Source organism: Pseudorca crassidens, chromosome 3 (assembly GCF_039906515.1).
Source record: "Pseudorca crassidens isolate mPseCra1 chromosome 3, mPseCra1.hap1, whole genome shotgun sequence".
Classification (NCBI taxonomy): Eukaryota; Metazoa; Chordata; class Mammalia; order Artiodactyla; family Delphinidae; genus Pseudorca; species Pseudorca crassidens.
The window spans coordinates 45,402,541-45,419,381 of record NC_090298.1 but is presented as its reverse complement, the minus strand read 5'-3'; positions in this window follow the sequence as shown (position 1 = coordinate 45,419,381).

Below are 16,841 nucleotides of genomic sequence, written 5' to 3'. Positions count from 1 at the left end.
GCATGTGTTCCTCTTTCAGCTAGCACCATAAGTAGATGAATTGATGAAACATCAGAAGATACTGAGGTACGATTGTTAGGATTAATGAGTCACTGTAGTACGCAATCCAGGTTGACGAGTCTACTGATGTTGACAACAAGGCAACAATGCTTGTTTTTGTGCGATATATTTTTCAGGAGGCTGTGCATGAGGATATGTTATGTGCACTTTTGTTGCCAATCAACACCACAGCTGCAGAACTATTCAAGTCTTTGAATGATTACATATCAGGAAAATTGAATTGGTCATTTTGTGTCGGTATATTCATGGACGGAGCAGCTGCCATGACTGGATGGCTTTCTGGTTTCATTACTCGGAACAAAGAGGTCACTTCTGAATGTGGGTCTATGCACTGTGTCATCCATAGAGAAATGCTGGCTAGCCGAAAAATGTCACCTGAACTAAACAACGTTTTGCAGGATGTGATTAAAATTATCGACCATGGGCTTCCCTGGTGGCGCAGTGGTTGAGAGTCCACCTGCCGATGCAGGGGACGTGGGTTCGTGCCCTGGTCTGGGAAGATCCCACATGCCGCGGAGCGGCTGGGCCCGTGTGTCATGGCCGCTAAGCCTGCGTGTCTGGAGCTTGTGCTCCGCGACGGGAGAGGCCACAACAGTGAGAGGCCTGAGTACAGCAAAAAAAATAAATTAATTAATAAAATAAAATAAAATAATAAATAAATAAAATTATCAACCGCATTAAAGTACATGCCCTTAACTCAGGTCTGTTCGTGCAGCTCCATGAGGAGACGGACGCAGAGCACACACGTCTTCTCTTATACACAGAAGTGAGGTGGCTTTCTAAAGGTAGGTCACTGGCCAGAGTTTCTGAGTTACAAGAGCTGCTCCAGAGATTTCATTTAGAAAAACAGTCGCCACTGGCAGCACATTTCAGTGACACAGAATGGGTCGCAAAACTTGCTTACTTGTGTGCCAGATTCAACCTGCTCAACAAACTCAATCTGTCACTTCACAGGAGAACAACAACTGTGTTTAAGTCAGCAGATAACGTGGCTGCATTCAAAGCCAAACTGGAATTATGGGGGAGAAAGGTGAGCATTGGGATTTTTGACATGTTTCAAACACTAGCAGAGATTTTGAAAGAGACTGAGCCAGGGCATTCTTCCTCCCAGCTGGTGCGTGATCACCTATCTCGGCTTTCAGAAGAGTTTGAGCATTACTCCCCAACTATTACTTTCTAGATCAACCACTAAATTGATCTAGAACTGACAACTTCCCCGGAACTGCGAAGGAATGGATCCGCAACCCATTTGTGAATAAGCCAGGTGAATCAACTTTGTCCGTGCTAGAAGAGGATCAACTGCTTGAGATCGCAAATGATGGTAGCCTTAAAAGTATGTTCGAGACAAATTCAAATCTCCGTACGTTCTGGATTCAAGTCAAGGTGGAATATCCTAAGATTGCCACAAAGGCACTGAAAAGCCTGCGTCCATTTCCAACATCCTGTCTTTGTGAAGCAGTGTTTTCTGCAGTGACAGCAGCCAAAACGAGATCACGGAGTAGATTGGATTATAAGCAACGCGCTTCAGGTGTCATTGTCTCCCATCACCCTAGATGGGACCATCTAGTTGTAGGAAAACAAGCTCAGGGCTCCCACTGATTCTGCATTATGGTGAGTTGTATAATTATTTTATTATATATTACAATGTAATAATAATAGAAATAAAGTGCACAATAAATGTAATGTGCTTGAATCATCCCCAAACCATCCCACCCCACTGGTCCGTGGAATAATTGTCTTCCATGAAACCGGTCCCTGGTGCCAAAAAGGTTGGGGACTGCTGCTCTAGGATACCAAATATAAAACTAAACAAAACTGTGATATTAGCTCCAAAGCCAGCTTATTCTTTCTTTGGACCCAGCAAAGTGGAAGAGTAAGACCAGGGATCTACCAATCAGTTCTTGGAATATTGGAATTCCAACACTGAGAGGCCAAAGCAAATCTTTGGGCCATATGTAAGAATAGTTGCAATATTTTTACTAGTTGCTTATAACAGTGTTGTCAAAGAGGTGTTCCTGGCCACTTCTATCAGAACCACTAGAAAAAGTTTATAAAAATACCTGTTGCTGAATCAATCTCTGGGAACAGCATCAGGAAGCAGCATTTTCTGTAATTACATAAGAAATTCTTATCAACAATCTTTCTCCAAAACCCTTATTTATATACCATATACCATTACATTTTTAGTTATGTAAAATAAGCTGCTATAATTTTTTTCCGAGGAAGACATTTTGCAGGATTAGGGTGTGAAACACTGAGACTACATTTACCTAATTCCTCTCAAAATATTAGTTTGTAGTCTTTGAAGCATTTGGGCAATTTTGTCTTGAGACATTTTTTATTTTTATTAGACTTTATGGGGAAAACGAACTACCCAAAAAAAGCTATTTGTTTGTTTATCTAAGGAGAAATTGGTAGTACTAAATTGATCTAGAACTGACAACTTCAGAAAGCACAAATAATAAATTTACTGGCTACCAGTTAAACCCTTGAAATGGTCCCTATGTATAGACTCAGCTAATCATTGGTTATTAAAACACACTGAATCAATAGGACTTATCAATTTTGATATTACATAAACATATATTTGAGATTATATAGGCAGTAACATTAACTATAGCAAAAGAAAAAATCAAATATGAAATGATGAATTAGCACCCTATTTAAATGTGGGCTCTCTCTTGATATTTAAATTTACGGGGCTTTTTTCAGGGGGGGAGTCTTAAGAATGGTAGGTAAGCAAAGAACTTCTAGTGAATATTGAAAACTAACCATCTTGTCCTCAATTTGGCTCAACTTGAAAGTTATTATCCATAAAATCGTAGATGGCTTAGGGATCACTAATTTCATCTTTTACAAGTCAAGAAAATGGAATCATTTGGAAGACCCAAATCTACAAAAGTTTTATTGACTAAGGTCATCGCTGCACTTTGTGTAACAGCAGGGCATATTCTGGGGCAGGCAGACTGCCCAATCCCTTTGCTTAGAATCTGTAAGAATAAACTTCTTCCCCACCACTTAAGATTTTTTTGTTAGGCAAACATTATAAACTAAGGAAGACAGTGAATAAAAGCATATGACATGATCAGAACCAGCTGACAAAAAAAACTATGGTTTCCAACAGCCTACTGCTTATTCTACAAGATATCAACAATAAGACTGGTTAGTTTTACTGATTTAATTGGTTCCCATCATACAGACACAGCTGAAGTTTAAACCACTAGAACAGTGCCAATCAGGTCTTAGGAAGAAGTAGGAAATTATAGGAGGGGTTGTTCTTTGGATTTTAAGTTAATATAACATATAGATTGAAAAACTGACCTGTGACTATAAATTATACCATATTTAAGGGCATTATATATTATAATAAATATATACCTGGCATATTATACTTAGATCAAGAGAAATTCCCTTATTAAATATGTATCACCTATAGTTTAGTTTTTATCAGCACGAATTGAAGTTGATAAAATGTAAAAGAATATCCTCATAAAAGATTTATATGATTCTCCAGACTCAATAAGAATTGATAAGACTCAATAAGACTCAAGAAGAATTGATTGGTGAGATGGGGAGAAGGAACCTAGCCTAACCCTTTCTGAAGTCTTTTTAAAAGTGTCCTATACTAGGATGAACTTATTTGTCTCTTGCACATACAGTGGGCAGCTTTTAAAATTTGGGGAAAATAATTAGCAAACCCATTTGACCACAGATCCATGCCTTGTTCTTATTCAATAAACTCTGTCACTAGTAAAAGTTTTATATATATATATAGATAGATAGATAGATAGATAGATAGATAGATAGATAGATTATAGATATAGATATAGATGTATAATATCTGTCTGACCCTGTCTCCTTCTTCTACGTTGGCTCAGAATTTGGAAGAGAAAGATGGACATGTATTATATTACTCCCTATCCCATCCTATCCTCCACCCTCATGCCAAAATCCATCATAATTGAGTTCTAGAAATTCCAGATCCTCTGCTCAGCTGCTCTAGTACAGAGTTTTCCTGATCTAGATATCCTTACCTCTGGATTCCTTAGATTCTGGCATTCTCTACTTCTAATCTTTGTTCATTCCCTCCTCAGAAGCTCCTATAGCTAGACTACCCTTAGGCTCTGTTTCTTTTAGACTCCTGAAACGACTGTCCATACAGGCTTCATCTACACTACCTATTTGAGTAACAAACATCTGGCCTAATAAACCAAATCTCTTTCACCCTTCTCTCCTAGGATCCTAGAATTATTTTGTCACTCCTTGGTGATAAAACTTTACCTCTCTTATACTAATTAATAAAAATCCTTTAACAACAAGTTAAAATGAGGTCCTTAGGGTGAGCACTAATCCAATATGACTGGTGTCCTTATTAAAAAAGGAGAAATTTAAAGACAGACATGAACACAGGGAGAGCACCATATGTATACCGAGGCAGAGATCATGGTGATGTTTCTACAAGCCAAGGAACGCCAAAGATTGCCAGCAAAACACCAGAAGCTAGGGAGAGGCCTGGAACGGCATCTTCCTCACAGCTCACAGAAGGAACCAACCCTGTCAACATCTTGGTCTCAGACTTTTAGCTTCTAAAACTGTGGGACAATATACTTATTTGTTTAAGCCACCTGGTTTGGGAAACTTTGTTATGGCAACCTTAGCAAACTAATACGTGTGGACTTTAAGCCTCTTAATCGGATGATTGGTGAGTAATAGCTGTGCTCTTTATTACATGTCATTTAGTGAAAGAATCTATAATGTTATAATATTACTTAATATTTGATAAATCATGGGCTCTTAGAGCCAGAAAAGACATGGGAAGAATTTCTCTTTTACCCTATATGCATCCACCAATTCACTCAAACCCATCCACTGAAAAAGCTGTTTGTCTTTAATGTTATTACAGAAAGGACAAAAAAGCCACTTTTTATATGTCAGTTATGTGCCTGTTATGTGCTATGAATGTTAAATTATTTATTTAACAAATATGTATTGAGTGCTCAGTATATCCCAACATTGTATTAGACACTGGGGATAGAGCAGGAAACAAGATAGATACTGTCGCTAATTTCATGGAACATATAGTCAGTCTAATGAAGGAATCAAACAATGAATATGCAGATATAAAAATGTATTATCACAGTTGTGAAAAATATTAAGAAAACATTTAGTGTGCTATGATGCAATGTAACAGGAACCTAATTAGGACTTGTGGATCAAGCAAGACATCCTTGAAGTTGTGGCATTGAGCTAGGTTCAGTAGGCGTAACGAGGGAAAGGGAGTTACTGTAGAAAATGGGAAGTCTTTATAAGGTTAGAAGCAATGAGAAGCTGTGATAAGATTTTGTTTTTAAGAGATATTCTAACTGCTATAATAAGAAAAGCTTAAAAAGCGTCAAGAATGGAAGTAAGAATAGCAAGTTAGGATGCTGTCATGGTATCTAAACAAAGATAATGTCCTGGACAAGGATGGTGGTAATAGTAACAAAGAAGCAGAAGGATTCCACTTATATTTTTGAGGTAGAATCAACATGATTCTCAGTGTGAGAATGAGAAAGAGAGATAAAGGATGATATCAAAATTCTAGTAGAAGAAGAGTTGATGGGGGGCCCATCTACTGAAATGGTAAACACTTAAAAGGGACAGATTTTTAAGATAAAAGTTATACTTCATGTTCTATTTTATTTATTTAATCTTCACAGAAGCGCTGAAATTTAGAAATTAGTATCACCTGGTTTATTGATGAAATAGGTACTTCATGATATCCTTGAATAACATATCCCAAAGTCTTATATTCTTCTAGCTCTGTGACTTAAGACCAAATTCATTTATCCAACACTGAGTGAGCATTTATCTTGTGCCAGGTATTCTATAAGAATGTCTCAGCCCCAGCCTTCTAATCGAGGAGACAATATATACATAGACAGAATTATAACTCAGTGTAGTGACTACAATATTAGAGATACACAAGGAATATTTGGAAACTTGGAGAGAATACTTACATTAGCCAAGAAGCAGGAGTGAGAATGAGAGAAAGCTTCCTAGGTTATATCTGTGTTGAGGCTTAAAAGTCATGCTTAGGAATTACGTAAAATGATCAGGGCTAGACTAGATGATATAGAGACAGGGATTGAGCAACCAGCATGATTAATAAAATACACAAAATTTTGTAGCTTGGAAAAAAAGATAATTGCTATACCAGGAAGATCTTCTAAGGAATGTGAAAGAGCTTGGAGTTTATCATTTAATGGATGACAAGGGAATATTGCTGGGTTCTCAGCAGAGAAATGCCATTGTCAAACATCCAATTTTAGACATATTCTGTTGGTTGTGTTGAAGATGGACTTGAGGGTACTATGGCTAGAGAGAGGAAAACCAATTCAGACATGACTACACTAGTAGGTAGAGCGATGATGAGTCCCAATTAGGTTGATGGTTGTTCATATGGAGAGAAGCAAATGGACTGGAATCTAATTAAAAGGCAAAATTGGTAGGAAATGTTGATGCACAGATGTGTAATATTGAAGATCAAGGAAGAGGAGAGAGTTAAGGATGAACCCAGATGTCTAGCTCAGATAGCTAGGTGGCAGTTAAAAGAAGAAAAGCCAAATAGGGAAGAAAACAAGTGTTTAAAATCAAACTTTTTGAGGTCAAAGTTCTAGATGAGATAGAACTAAAAATAGATCTGAGACTTCTAAGATTAGTGATTTTTTTCCTAAAGAAAAGCCTAGAAAATAGCCATTTGTCCATTTTTAAGGCTCAGCTAAGACTTGTAGTGAATAAGAAAGCAGAATTTCTTTATCTTTTCTTTTTCATGTATTCCTATGAGAGCAGACAGATCGATAAAATTCTGTAGGTGGTTAAATTTTTGGTCCTCTTGTATAAGGTTGAGGGATTTCATTGTATATGACTCATCAACAAAGTTATGAAGTTGATATGTAACAAGAGCTGTCTTTATCTGTGAAAGATAAGATCCTGGAGGAAAATAGATGTTTTCTTCGTTCTCTTCCCAGCAAGAAAATTATTTGGGTGTCCTACCACTTAATCCAGCCAGGAAACAAAGATCTTTCTTTACAACAAATGGATCACATCCTGAGTTTACTCCTTAGTGCCAAAGAGCTTTATAAGATTCTGGAGAACAGACCACAACTCAAAGACAGATGGTCTACAGACCAGACATATTTATAGAATTTTGTCTTTAGAGAAGAAAGAGAGTTGATACAAATCTTATTATGGGCAAACACAAGTGGAAAAATTTAAAAATGATATATTCCAAGTATAATTCTTTCTGTGCAATTACTGTCCAACACATCCAGAATGTTACTAGAAAAATACACAATACAACTTTAAATAAAAAACAGACATTCTCTAGGAAAGTATAGAATACAAGTTAAAATGGAATGTTTTGTGACTTTTATATACAAGGCATGTATTTTTATACAACATACTGCTTTGAAAAAACTCCACGCCATGTAAAATTGATTTACATAAAAATATTAAAATTGGAATATATGATTCTAGAATCTAGAAAATAAAATATTTTCTAAATATGGCAAAAACCTACTCTGTTTTAAATCTCTTCCATATTAATTAAATAAATTTAGTAATATAAAAGATGCCCTGGATTTGTTTAGAGGGAGGTCATTGAAGTTTTTTGTTCCACCAAGATCCAAGGAGGTACGTTGAGATTCATTCTAAGTCATTATTGACAAGAACTTGTTAATGGAAAACTGCTTATTAAGAAAAAAGTCGTGTCTAAGTATTTCCCAAGAGTAATATTCAGCCAGCAGACGTGAATAATGGCACTGGCCACTTGTATCTATGGCTTTAGTGATCAAGCCACAGTATACATTATTACACTTCAGTCCTCGATAGGTGGCCAAGAAGAAATTTACACTGCATCAAAGAGATGCTGTACAAAGGACCTGGCACCAGTCCCATATGCTGTTGCTATACATAAGCAATTTGTTAGAGTTTCTAGCTGTATTTCTGGTACGAACTAAATTCAATATCACAGTTTTGTTGTTGCTATTGTTTGATTTTTTGTTATTGCTTTATTTTGTATATTTGTGTGCGTGTTATTTTAAGTAAGGTTGGGATGTCTTCCCCCACAAAAGACAGATTATCTGAAAGAACACAACATGTGGTCGTTTCTTTTGGAGGGAGGGAGTTTGGTTTTTTTTTTTCAAAATAACGTAGTAGTCTTCTCCCAGTACCTAATGAATAATGATTAAGCCCCCTGATTTTGCCTACACATTAAGATCAGCTACTGAATTGGTGATTTTCCTAAGACAGATGATACAAATGCTAGTTTATGTGGGCAGCATCTTTCATCACTTTCTTTCAAATTGTATTAGGTTTGGCGAGTTTTGATATTACAAAAAAAAAAGTTGTTTTAATGTAACTAAGTTTTAGCCCTAGCATTTCATTTCCTCTATTTTCCAGTGTCTTTCTTATCAGACTTTGTGTATATACAAAGAAGTATTTATATTTTGGTCAGTCCAATAATAGTATAGTAATATGCTATTAAATGCTATGAATTTCTCCTTTGTAACATACTGATTTACTGATTCCTTATATATTTGGTTGTGATAAAAGACAGTTTCCCGTGGATGTGTGGTATTTATTTGTTAAATCCAAATAAATTGGAATTTTAAAAAAGGGAAAAACTACAGGTCAATTTATGAAAGAGTTGACACTGTTGGGAAACTTTCCTTTAAAACAAATTATATTTAAGGACCAAATCTAATCTTAAATAAATTATTAGTTCTAATAAATAATAATATTTTTATACTTTATGAAATAGGGGCCATACAAAAATTGATATGGTTGACAATGTTGGCCTATTTGAGGGTAAAGTACTTTGAGTTTTTACCTTTTTCTGAATTTTTCTTGAACTTGAGCTTAAAATCTAATCTCTTCTGTTCCCTTTTTCTCCTATGTAATTCTATTTCTCAAGTATCTAATAAAGGCTAGTAAGTCTTATGTTTTGAGTAAAAATTAAAATTATTTTACGAGTTCAAATAATTAAAGTGAAACTGAATCCAGAGAGGAAAATATATTTTGCATAAATCTGTTAGTTAATACTACTCTGGGAAACAAAAACCGCACCCCTTCATCTTCAAGCCCTAGACACACACTCACGTGCATGCGCACACCACACCATCTCAACCGCGTGAGACCAGAGAGTTGAGAGAAGCAACAGCGCTGGGGAGCTTCTGGAACACGGGCAATATTGCATTTTGCAAACATCTGCCTCTTGAACTTGTGCATGGAAGGTATGATTAGAAATTCATGGCGCTAACTAAAGGTACTGAGGAATTGGAATCTAAGGAAAAAGGTGTGGAGGAAACTGTATCTTTCAGTTTGGGACTTAGGAAGAGTGGTCAAGAGGACACCAATAGTCCAGTTAGCTCGAGCCAGGAAAACCAGTGCTGTGATGAGATGAAAATTGAATACATTTAGAGTCATCTGATTTTACACTTGACTTTCTCTCTAAAAAGAGGGAAAGGAACAGAGGAGATGTTATCTTTGAATTTAAAAACTGTTTTTTTATTTTTTGAAAGCCTTGGTGTTTACAGTAAAAGACCTTTTTCCTTGGGGTGCCAAATTAAAATCTTATGTCATATGCTAAAAAGTATCCTTCAGACAGAGACCCTAAAACTCCCCTTCCTCAGGCGAGTAACTGGAGGTTTTACTTTGACAACAAATACCCCAATGTACCAGACTCCAAAGATGTAGCAGCTGATCCCAGGAAGACAAAGAGCTTAGGAAAGAAATGCTAGAGATAGCCTAGGGTGGAATTGCAGTACCACCTTTTGTCTTAACAGTTAAAAGGCTAGGAGGAGTTTCAACCACTTCCCTGTAGAAATTTGGGGAACTCCAGGTTTGCCTAGGGAAAAGACCGCCCAACAAAACTTTCATAATTCCATAGCCTCCTCCTTTCTTTTTTTTTTTTTTTTTTTTTTTTTTGCGGTACGCAGGCCTCTCACTGTTGTGGCCTCTCCCGTTGCGGAGCACAGGCTCCAGATGCGGAGGCTCAGCGGCCATGGCTCATGGGCCCAGCCGCTCCGCAGCATGTGGGATCCTCCTGGACCGGGGCACGAACCCATATCCCCTGCATCGGGGTTCGTATCCCCTGCATCGGGGTTCGTATCCCCTGCATCGGCAGGTGGACTCTCAACCACTGCGCCACCAGGGAAGCCCCTTCTCCTTTCTTTATCTACCCTTTTCTGTCTTGAGTACGATCCTCTTCCTTTTAAGGATCAGTCGTTTCTTACATCCTGCGAAAAACAAAAGGACCCTAGAGAGAGGGAAACATAAAAAGGATGGCTTGGGGCCTTGAGTTTTCTAGCCAGTTCAACACAGGTTTAACCGAGATTTGGAGCAGCAAGAAGTCACCTTTTGACATAGTGTAGCAGGGCTTTTCAGTCCTAAAGTAGTTTATAAAAGCAAGTCTAGCTAATAAATTCTTGGTGTATAGCTTGGTTTTCTGTGGTAAAGAGTGAGGTAAAAATTATTGTAATCAATAGTTCAACTATTTACTCAAATACTTTCTTTCCTTCTGGGAAATGTTAGGGTGAAGAATAGTCTTGTAGGAAGATTCTGATTCTAGGAATCCCTCTGCTGTTTTTGATAAAGAAGGATGAAGTTGCTCTTCTATGATGTAATTTGTACTAGTGGCTCTTTTCTCTGCAGCTGGGGTAGAAGGGGTTGGAGAGGGTAAGGAAACAGAGACCGCGTATGTATATATATATGTATGTGTGTGTATATATACACGTATATATGTATGGAAAATAACGGAGAAAACAAATGAAACCCCTGCAATGTATCCTAGAGTTTGATTGTAATGCATTTCTCTCCTTCAATTTCAGTAGCTCTATTAGTTTGCTGGGGCTGGTATGCAAATTAGTACAAATTAGGTGTCTTCAACAACAGAAATTTACTGTCTCACACAGTTCTGAAGGCTAGACATTTGAGATCAAGGTGTGGGCAGGTATTGGTTCCTTCTGAGAGCTCTGAGGGACAATCTGCTCCATGCCTCTCTCTTGGCTTCTGGGAGCCTCACGTGTTCCTCGGCTTGCAGCTGGTGTTTTCCCTGCCTTCACAGTCTCTTCTCCATTTAAGGTCACGTTCACAGGTGCTGGGGGTTAGGATTGCAACATCTTTTGGTGGGATACAATTCAACTCGTAACAGTAGTACAGAGATTTTTATTTTACTTTATGCTGATACAAGTATTAAAAATATAAGAGAAATAAGATTCAAAAGGGAGAATATGAACCGAGTCTACCATTGAAATATCCCATCCTGTGTTTTAAAACTCCTAGGTAGTTAAAGGGTATGGCGTCTTTACAAGAAGCCCCATGGGAAAATGAAAAAGCTAAACTAAGACTTACTGGAAACCAATGTCATTCAAAGTAGTAATTGCTGCTTTCTGATTCAAGAGAATATAACATCTATTCCCATCACAAAAGATTGTTCAATCTACTTCCTCTGCCTTGAGGAAGAGAGCCAGATATTGAAAAAGAAAAGCATTAGGGAGAGAGCTAATGTTATCTCTGTATCTTAAGAAAACTGGGTCCAATGCAATATGAAAGTTTTATTAAAAATCTGTTAATAGGGGTGGGATAGGGAGGGTGAGAGGGAGGGAGACGCAAGAGGGAAGACATATGGGAACATATGTATATGTATAACTGATTCAGTTTGTTATAAAGCAGAAACTAACACACCATTGTAAAGCAATTATACCCCAATAAAGATGTTAAAAAAAAATCTGTTAATAATTTCAAGATGGTGACAGCAGAGCATTACACCAAGCATGGGACCACTGTAGACATGAGCACTCTGTGACTGCATGTGGTCCACACCCATAAAGCCAGTCCTGTTTCCTGCTCTGGGGCATGGGTGTATCTGGTGGGTATAGCCTGGAATAGCAAAGTTTCAAGAACTGGGTCAACTCTACTGGAACATAGTGGCTACCTGGAGCATTGGCTTTGAATGCCTAGGAAGCTGAAACATGCACCATAATCCATTAGCAATATCCACCACGAGCATGGGATATGTTTTCCATCCCTAGAAATGATATCTGACTTTAGGAAGTATAAATTTTTAAATCTACTTTATTGATGTATAAATAACGTAACAATATATCACACATTTTAAAGGTATCGTTCTCTTACCTTTGACAAACATACCTTTGTATAATCACCAACCCATTCAAGACATAAGAATATTTGCATTTCCTCAGAAAAGTTCCTCATGCCCCTTTGTTTGTAATCAATCTCTCTCTCCACCTCGAGATGACCACTGACCTATTTTTCATCACTTTGAATGATTTTGCCTGGTATAGAATATCATATAAAAACAATCATACAATCTGTACTGTTCAGTGTGGTTTGGTCAGCATAATTGTGAGATTCATCTGTGTTGTGGCCTGAATTAGTAGTTCATTTTACGTTATAGCTTAATAGAATTTATTGTTAGAATATACCATAATTCGTCTATCCATTCACCAGTTGTTATACATTTGGGTTATTTCTAATTTGAGGTTATTATGGATAAAGCTGGTATGAACATTTGTGCACACATCTTTTTATTAATATATGTCCCAGTTCTCATGGATTAATATCAAATAGTAGAACTGCTGGGTAAATGCATGTTTTAACTTTATAAGAAATAGTGTTTGCACCATTTTATACTCCCACCAGTAATATGTAAATGCTCTAGGTGCTCTGTATCCTTGACAATAGATACTGATGGTCTTTTTAATATTAGCCATTGTAGTGGGTATGTAGTGTGGTGTTCCATTGTAGTTTGAATTCCCTGGTAACTAATAATGTGGAGAAATTTTTTCATGTGCCCATTAAGCATTTGTTGTAAAATATCTGTTCAAGTCTTTGACCTAATTTTTTAATATAGACTATGCTTTAGGCTAGTTTTCAGTTCACAGCAAAATAGAGCAGAATGTTTTCACATACACCCTCTCCCAACACACACAGCCTCCCTCACCATCAACATTCCATACCAGTGTGGTACATTTGTTACAATCAATGAACTAACATTGTCATTATCAACCAGAATCCATAGTTTACTTTAGATTTCACTCTTGATGTTCTATGGGTTGTGCCTTGCTCTGTGGGTTTTGACAAATGTGTGATAACATGTACCCACCATTAAAGTATCATACAGAATAGTTCTACTGCCCTAAAAATCTGCAGTGCTCCATCTTTTCACCCCTTCCTCCCCACAAACCCCTGGCAACCGCTGATCATTTTCATGTCTCCATAGTTTTGTCCTTTTTCAGAATGTCATATAGTTGGAATCACACAGTTAGTTAAGTACCCATTTCAGAGTGACTTCTTTCACTTAGTAATAGGCATTTAAGATTCCTCCATGTCTTTTCATGGCTTGACAGCTCATTTCTTCTTAGCACTGAGTAACATTCCATTATATAGACAGACCACAGTCTGGTATAGTTTGAAGAACATCTTGAAGATGTTCTATTGAAGAACACCTTGGTCGCTTCCACATTTTTTTTTTTTTACATCTTTATTAGCGTATAATTGCTTTACAATGGTGTGTTAGTTTCTGCTTTATAACAAAGTGAATCAGTTATACATATACATATGTTCCCATATCTCTTCCCTCTTGCATCTCCCTCCCTCCCACCCTCCCCATCCCACCCCTCTAGGTGGTCACAAAGCACCGAGCTGATCTCCCTGTGCTATGAGGCTGCTTCCCACTAGCTATCTACCTTACGTTTGGTAGTGTATATATGTCCATGCCTCTCTCTCGCTTTGTCACAGCTTACCCTTCCCCCCTCCCCATATCCTCAAGTCCATTCTCTAGTAGGTCTGTGTCCTTATTCCTGTCTTATCCCTAGGTTCTTCATGACACTTTTTTCTTAAATTCCATATATATGTGTTAGCATACGGTATTTGTCTTTCCCTTTCTGACTTACTTCACTCTGTATGACAGACTCTAGGTCTATCCACCTCATTACAAATAGCTCAATTTCATTTCTTTTTATGGCTGAGTAATATTCCATTGTATATCTGTGCCACATCTTCTTTATCCATTCATCCGATGATGGACATTTAGGTTGCTTCCACGTCCTGGCTATTGTAAATAGAGCTGCAATGAACATTTTGGTACATGACTCTTTTTGAATTATGGTTTTCTCAGGGTATATGCCCACATTTTGGAAATTATGAATAAAGCTGCTATAAGCATCCATGGGCAGGTTTTTTTGTGGACATAAGTTTTCGGCTCATTTGGTTTTTATTCATTTTAAAAATTAGGTTGTTTGTCTTTTTAATCAGTTTTACCTAAAAGAAATATTTAACTTGATTTGAAAACTTTTTTTCTTATTAACCTTGGTAAGATAAACAGTGATTACAAAAAATCAAATTTAATGAATAACATACGTTAAAAAATTTCTCTAAAGTAACAACGAGTTTCTAATTGCAATTAACAAATTAATGATGACAGCTAGGTATACAATAGTCTAGTAATAGGATCCTTTCAGACTCCTGGTGAAATGTGACAAATCTTCTTTCCATACTCTACAGCTTAAAGTGTAATTTCTACTTTCTAGCCTTCATAGACTCAATATAGAATTTTTAAAATGTAAAAGCTCATGCACTCCTAATAAAATTATTGCTGTACCATGGGGATCAATCAAAGTAGAGATTGGCCTTGGCATGAGAGCAGATTTTTGGAGGACCCCTGCTGTTCTAGTTGTTACCCCTCTAGATCCCGGATTATTGGTATATTATTTACCTATTTCTGTGTAATATTATAAATTATATATAATCTTATAAATGTGCAACAAATGTTTCTACATAAGAAACTATCTCAAAACCAAGTAGCTTAATAACTGTCTATTTAGCTCATAAATCTTAGGGTCAGCAATTTGGGCTAGGCTCAGTTGGATGGTTCTTCTGCTGTTAGCTGGGCTGGCACCTACGTATTTGGTCAGTTGCCAGTCAGGCTAATCTGAGATGGCCTGAACTGAGATAGTTCATCTCAAATCCATTTGGTTTCTCATCCTCCATCAGTGTGTCTTGGACTCGTCCTTATGATTCCAGAGCATGTTTCTGGGAGAGAGAACAGATGTGCATAAGACTTGTTTAGGCCTAGGTTTATAATTTGTATAACATAATTTTTACTGCATTCTATTGGTGAAACCATGTACCAAGGTCAGCCCAAATTCAGGAAGTGAAAAAAAAGAGACTACCTCTTAATTAGAAGGACCACAAGTCATATTGCAAAGGGGTGTGGATGTAGAGAAGAAAGGGTGACCATTTTTGCGAACAATCTACTATAATGACTAATTCAGGGGGGAAAGGGCCAGGAGAGGCTCTGAGTCAACTCAGGTTCTAGGAGGGTGTTAGGGGAGCTTGAAGCAGCAACTCTTTACCAACTTCTATGGAAATATTTCAGTATTTTAACAAGCAGTATAGCCACATGGGTAAGCACAGGCCAGATATTAGCCCTGAAAAGAACATTACAATTTTGTGTTTTAAAAAATGAAAACACAATCAGGTGAATACACGCATTACGTCTACTTTCTTCATTACTTACACCCAGAGAAATCTTAACAGTTGGGCTAGTGACGCCTAAACTATTTAACTTCAGTCATGGATCCTAGGAGAAAAGCACCAACCTTTTTAAGATTAATATTGTTAAAGTAAAACTATTAACATAGCTAATATTATATTAGTCCAGAAAATGAAATACTGCATCTAGTTACTGTAATCTGCCTGCCACTGGAAATATGGAGCATGAGTGGGAATCATACCACTTGATCAACTTAGTTTACTTATTACTTTGTGGAAATATAAACGTTTAAACCATGATCCAACTCCTAGTTCTGTTTCTTTTAGACAACACAAAGCCATCTGTTCTCAGATCAAAAAAAAAAAACTTTAGTCTTGTTACTATGTTGGGTTTTTTACTCCAAAATATCATTCTTCCAGTACGTAACATAGTAATAGAATTCTTCCAAACTGCTGCTGAAATGTGACCCATCTTCTTTCCACACTGTATAGCCTAAAGTATAATTTCTACTTACTGGCTTTTGTGGACTCAGTGCAGAATTTGTTTAATGTAAAAGCTCGTGCTCTTCTCCAAAGGAAGGTATTGCTGAAGCAACTTCTCCCCTCTACAGCTCACCTGCACAGGGGTCCCTGACCATCACAGTGCTAGACCTGTGTGTAGATAAAGGGAGAGCCAGGGTTGAATAGGTCAATAACTGTGTGGTAACAGAGGCCAATCAATAAGTTTCCCCTCCAGTCGCTAAACCATACTTTGTTCATAGGAATAGACACCTGAAAGTAAAGAAATGGTAACTCTCTAGTTTTTGAGTCTGAATTTTTGGTCCTCACTCACCACTTCCCACCCAGCACAGTGCTCTGCATCCGGTAGTGACTAAGCAATGACAGTCAGACTGGTCATATCTACAGCCATGTCCAAAGCAGGAATCTGGCCCACCTGCACAATACAACACCACTGGTAGATTCAGGGTCTCTGAGCTCTTCCCAAATTGGAAATCATCAGATGAAGATAGTACCATGGCACAAGGAGCTAAGGGCCAAAGGGTGTTTTTATACTTTGAATTACACTCAACATACAAACCAAAGATGGCTATTAGCTTAGGGCCAGAGAAGCAGGATCTAAAATATACTTTAAATAGTTTATAAGAAATTAGGCTGCAGGCAGCACACATACACACCCATACTTGCTCACGTATACACAGCAAAAGCAATGGAAAATATGAAAT